Source organism: Taudactylus pleione, unplaced genomic scaffold (assembly GCF_031769625.1).
Source record: "Taudactylus pleione unplaced genomic scaffold, aTauple2 ptg000967l, whole genome shotgun sequence".
NCBI lineage: Eukaryota > Metazoa > Chordata > Amphibia > Anura > Myobatrachidae > Taudactylus > Taudactylus pleione.
Genome location: NW_028285368.1, coordinates 10,842,501 through 10,847,500, shown reverse-complemented (window position 1 = coordinate 10,847,500; position 5,000 = coordinate 10,842,501). Strand labels below are relative to the sequence as shown.

Genomic DNA, 5,000 nt, shown 5'->3' with positions numbered 1-5,000 from the left:
TTTACATTTAATTTTTCAACTTATCATTGAATTTACTTGAGTTAAGAAGTAAAAGAGGTCTAAAGTTAATGTTTTTGAGCACCTACAGCCAAACCACACTGGACATGCCCAATCTCGTCTGATCTTGGAAGCTATGCAGTGTTGGGCCTGGTTAGTACTTGGATAGGAGACTACCTGGGGATACCAGGTGCTGTACGAAATTTTATACTGCCATAACATTCTTTTCTATTACATTTTACATTTAATTTTTTCAACTTATCAATGAATTTCCTTGAGTTAAGAAGTAATAGAGGTCTAAAGTTAATACTTTTGAGCACCTACAGCCAATCCACACTGGACATGCCCAATCTTGTCTTATCTTCATAGCTATGCAGTGTTGGGCCTGGTCAATACTTGGATGGGATTCCACCTGGGAAAACCAGGTGCAGTAGGTAATTTTATACTGCCATAACATTCTTTTCTATTACATTTTACATTTAATTTTTTCAACTTATCAATGAATTTACTTGTGTTAAGAAGTAATAGTGGTCTAAATTTAATGCTTTTGAGCACCTACAACTCAACCACAGTGGACATGCCCAATCTCGTCTGATCTTGGAAACTATGCAGTGTTGGGCCTGGTTAGTACTTGGATGGGAGACCACCTAGGAATACCAGGAGCTGTAGGTAATTTTATACTGCCATAACATTCTTTTCTATTACATTTTACATTACATTTTTTCAACTTATCAATGAATTTACTTGAGTTAAGAAGTAAAAGAGGTCTAAAGTTAATGTTTTTGAGCGCCTACAGCCAAACCACACTGGACATGCCCAATCTCGTCTGATCTTGGAAGCTATGCAGTTTTGGGCCTGGTTAGTACTTGAATGGGAGACCACCTGGGAATACCATGTGCTGTAGGTAATTTTATACTGCCATAACATTCTTTTCTATTACATTTTACATTTAATTTTTTCAACTTATCAATGAATTTACTTGAGTTAAGAAGAAATGGAGGTCTAAAGTTAATGTTTTTGAGCACCTACAGCCAAACCACAGTGGACATGACCAATCTCGTCTGATCTTGGAAGCTATGCAGTGTTGGGCTTGGTTAGTACTTGGATGGGAGACCACCTGGGAATACCAAGAGCTGTAGGTAATTTAATACTGCCATAACGTTCTTTTCTATTACATTTTACATTTAATTTTTTCAACTTATCAATGAATTTCCTTGAGTTAAGAAGTAATAGAGGTCTAAAGTTAATACTTTTGAGCACCTACAGCCAATCCACACTGGAAATGCCCAATCTCGTCTTATCTTGGTAGCTATGGAGTGTTGGGCCTGGTCAGTACTTGGATGGGAGACCACCTGGGAAAACCAGGTGCAGTAGGTAATTTTATACTGCCATAACATTCTTTTCTATTACATTTTACATTTAATATTTTCAACTTATCACTGAATTTACTTGAGTTAAGAAGTAATAGAGGTCTAAAGTTAATGCTTTTGAGCACCTACAGCCAAACCACACTGGGCATGCCCAATCTCGTCTGATCTTGGAAGCTATGCAGTGTTGGGCCTGGTTAGTACTTGGATGGGAGACCACCTGGGAATACCACGTGCTGTAGGTAATTTTATATAGCCATAACATTCTTTTCTATTACATTTTAAATTTAATTTTTTCAACTTATCAATGAATTTACTTGAGTTAAGAAGTAATAGAGGTCTAAAGTTAATGTTTTTGAGCACCTACAGCCAAACCACACTGGATATGCCCAATCTCGTCTTATCGTAGAAGCTATGCAGTGTTGGGCCTGGTTTGTACTTGGATGGTAGACCACCTGGGAATACCAGGTGCTCTAGGTAATTTAATGCAGCCATAACATTCTTTTCTACTACATTTTACATTTAATTTTTTCAACTTATCAATGAATTTACTTGAGTTAAGAAGTAAAAGAGGTATAAAGTTAATGTTTTTGAGCACCTACAGCCAAACCACACTGGACATGCCCAGTCTCGTCTGATCTTGAAAGCTCTCCAGTGTTGGACCTGGTTAATACTTGGATGGGAGACCACCTAGGAATCCCAGGTGCTGTAGGTAATTTTATACTGCCATAACAGTCTTTTCTAATACACTTTACATTTATTTTTTTCAACTTATCAATGAATTTACTTGAGTTAAGAAGTAATAGAGGTCTAAAGTTAAGGCTTTTGGCACCTACAGCCAAACCACACTGGACATGCCCAATCTCGTCTGATCTTGGAAACTATGCAGTGTTGGGCCTGGTTAGTAGTTGGATGGGAGACCACCTGGGAATACCAGGTGCTGTAGGTAATTTTATGCAGCCATAACATTCTTTTCTATTACATTTTACATTACATTATTTCAACTTATCAATGAATTTACTTGAGTTAAGAAGTAATAGAGGTCTAAAGTTAATGTTTTTGAGCACCTACAGCACAACCACAGTGGACATGCCCAATCTCGTCTGATCTTGGAAACTATGCAGTGTTGGGCCTGGTTAGTACTTGGATGGGAGACCACCTTGGAATACCAGGAGCTGTAGGTAATTTTATACTGCCATAACATTCTTTTCTGTTACATTTTACATTTAATTTTTCAACTTATCATTGAATTTACTTGAGTTAAGAAGTAAAAGAGGTCTAAAGTTAATGTTTTTGAGCACCTACAGCCAAACCACACTGGACATGCCCAATCTCGTCTGATCTTGGAAGCTATGCAGTGTTGGGCCTGGTTAGTACTTGGATAGGAGACTACCTGGGGATACCAGGTGCTGTACGAAATTTTATACTGCCATAACATTCTTTTCTATTACATTTTACATTTAATTTTTTCAACTTATCAATGAATTTCCTTGAGTTAAGAAGTAATAGAGGTCTAAAGTTAATACTTTTGAGCACCTACAGCCAATCCACACTGGACATGCCCAATCTTGTCTTATCTTCATAGCTATGCAGTGTTGGGCCTGGTCAATACTTGGATGGGATTCCACCTGGGAAAACCAGGTGCAGTAGGTAATTTTATACTGCCATAACATTCTTTTCTATTACATTTTACATTTAATTTTTTCAACTTATCAATGAATTTACTTGTGTTAAGAAGTAATAGTGGTCTAAATTTAATGCTTTTGAGCACCTACAACTCAACCACAGTGGACATGCCCAATCTCGTCTGATCTTGGAAACTATGCAGTGTTGGGCCTGGTTAGTACTTGGATGGGAGACCACCTAGGAATACCAGGAGCTGTAGGTAATTTTATACTGCCATAACATTCTTTTCTATTACATTTTACATTACATTTTTTCAACTTATCAATGAATTTACTTGAGTTAAGAAGTAAAAGAGGTCTAAAGTTAATGTTTTTGAGCGCCTACAGCCAAACCACACTGGACATGCCCAATCTCGTCTGATCTTGGAAGCTATGCAGTTTTGGGCCTGGTTAGTACTTGAATGGGAGACCACCTGGGAATACCATGTGCTGTAGGTAATTTTATACTGCCATAACATTCTTTTCTATTACATTTTACATTTAATTTTTTCAACTTATCAATGAATTTACTTGAGTTAAGAAGAAATGGAGGTCTAAAGTTAATGTTTTTGAGCACCTACAGCCAAACCACAGTGGACATGACCAATCTCGTCTGATCTTGGAAGCTATGCAGTGTTGGGCTTGGTTAGTACTTGGATGGGAGACCACCTGGGAATACCAAGAGCTGTAGGTAATTTAATACTGCCATAACGTTCTTTTCTATTACATTTTACATTTAATTTTTTCAACTTATCAATGAATTTCCTTGAGTTAAGAAGTAATAGAGGTCTAAAGTTAATACTTTTGAGCACCTACAGCCAATCCACACTGGAAATGCCCAATCTCGTCTTATCTTGGTAGCTATGGAGTGTTGGGCCTGGTCAGTACTTGGATGGGAGACCACCTGGGAAAACCAGGTGCAGTAGGTAATTTTATACTGCCATAACATTCTTTTCTATTACATTTTACATTTAATTTTTTCAACTTATCAATGAATTTACTTGAGTTAAGAAGTAATAGAGGTCTAAAGTTAATGCTTTTGAGCACCTACAGCCAAACCACACTGGGCATGCCCAATCTCGTCTGATCTTGGAAGCTATGCAGTGTTGGGCCTGGTTAGTACTTGGATGGGAGACCACCTGGGAATACCACGTGCTGTAGGTAATTTTATATAGCCATAACATTCTTTTCTATTACATTTTAAATTTAATTTTTTCAACTTATCAATGAATTTACTTGAGTTAAGAAGTAATAGAGGTCTAAAGTTAATGTTTTTGAGCACCTACAGCCAAACCACACTGGATATGCCCAATCTCGTCTTATCGTAGAAGCTATGCAGTGTTGGGCCTGGTTTGTACTTGGATGGTAGACCACCTGGGAATACCAGGTGCTCTAGGTAATTTAATGCAGCCATAACATTCTTTTCTACTACATTTTACATTTAATTTTTTCAACTTATCAATGAATTTACTTGAGTTAAGAAGTAAAAGAGGTATAAAGTTAATGTTTTTGAGCACCTACAGCCAAACCACACTGGACATGCCCAGTCTCGTCTGATCTTGAAAGCTATCCAGTGTTGGACCTGGTTAATACTTGGATGGGAGACCACCTAGGAATCCCAGGTGCTGTAGGTAATTTTATACTGCCATAACAGTCTTTTCTAATACACTTTACATTTATTTTTTTCAACTTATCAATGAATTTACTTGAGTTAAGAAGTAATAGAGGTCTAAAGTTAAGGCTTTTGGCACCTACAGCCAAACCACACTGGACATGCCCAATCTCGTCTGATCTTGGAAACTATGCAGTGTTGGGCCTGGTTAGTACTTGGATGGGAGACCACCTTGGAATACCAGGAGCTGTAGGTAATTTTATACTGCCATAACATTCTTTTCTATTACATTTTACATTTAATTTTTCAACTTATCATTGAAATTACTTGAGTTAAGAAGTAAAAGAGGTCTAAAGTTAA

The 5,000-nt window shown here is 37.3% G+C and overlaps 1 non-coding gene and 15 pseudogenes across 1 annotated transcript; all 16 read left to right on the top strand.

The window, feature by feature from the left end:
- Positions 1 to 80: 80 nt before the first annotated feature.
- On the top strand, positions 81 to 199 carry LOC148463604 (5S ribosomal RNA; annotated as a pseudogene).
- Positions 200 to 550: 351 nt separating this feature from the next.
- Positions 551 to 669, top strand: LOC148463603 (5S ribosomal RNA; annotated as a pseudogene).
- A 116-nt stretch (positions 670 to 785) lies between these two features.
- Positions 786 to 904, top strand: LOC148463602 (5S ribosomal RNA; annotated as a pseudogene).
- A 116-nt stretch (positions 905 to 1,020) lies between these two features.
- On the top strand, positions 1,021 to 1,139 carry LOC148463601 (5S ribosomal RNA; annotated as a pseudogene).
- Positions 1,140 to 1,255: 116 nt separating this feature from the next.
- On the top strand, positions 1,256 to 1,374 carry LOC148463600 (5S ribosomal RNA; annotated as a pseudogene).
- Positions 1,375 to 1,490: 116 nt separating this feature from the next.
- On the top strand, positions 1,491 to 1,609 carry LOC148463599 (5S ribosomal RNA; annotated as a pseudogene).
- A 585-nt stretch (positions 1,610 to 2,194) lies between these two features.
- On the top strand, positions 2,195 to 2,313 carry LOC148463598 (5S ribosomal RNA). The gene has a single exon (XR_015874033.1). It is a non-coding gene; the product is annotated as a 5S ribosomal RNA (ribosomal RNA).
- A 116-nt stretch (positions 2,314 to 2,429) lies between these two features.
- On the top strand, positions 2,430 to 2,548 carry LOC148463597 (5S ribosomal RNA; annotated as a pseudogene).
- A 115-nt stretch (positions 2,549 to 2,663) lies between these two features.
- LOC148463596 (5S ribosomal RNA) lies at positions 2,664 to 2,782 on the top strand (annotated as a pseudogene).
- Positions 2,783 to 3,133: 351 nt separating this feature from the next.
- Positions 3,134 to 3,252, top strand: LOC148463595 (5S ribosomal RNA; annotated as a pseudogene).
- Positions 3,253 to 3,368: 116 nt separating this feature from the next.
- LOC148463594 (5S ribosomal RNA) lies at positions 3,369 to 3,487 on the top strand (annotated as a pseudogene).
- A 116-nt stretch (positions 3,488 to 3,603) lies between these two features.
- On the top strand, positions 3,604 to 3,722 carry LOC148463593 (5S ribosomal RNA; annotated as a pseudogene).
- Positions 3,723 to 3,838: 116 nt separating this feature from the next.
- LOC148463592 (5S ribosomal RNA) lies at positions 3,839 to 3,957 on the top strand (annotated as a pseudogene).
- A 116-nt stretch (positions 3,958 to 4,073) lies between these two features.
- On the top strand, positions 4,074 to 4,192 carry LOC148463591 (5S ribosomal RNA; annotated as a pseudogene).
- A 351-nt stretch (positions 4,193 to 4,543) lies between these two features.
- Positions 4,544 to 4,662, top strand: LOC148463590 (5S ribosomal RNA; annotated as a pseudogene).
- Positions 4,663 to 4,777: 115 nt separating this feature from the next.
- Positions 4,778 to 4,896, top strand: LOC148463589 (5S ribosomal RNA; annotated as a pseudogene).
- Positions 4,897 to 5,000: the final 104 nt, after the last annotated feature.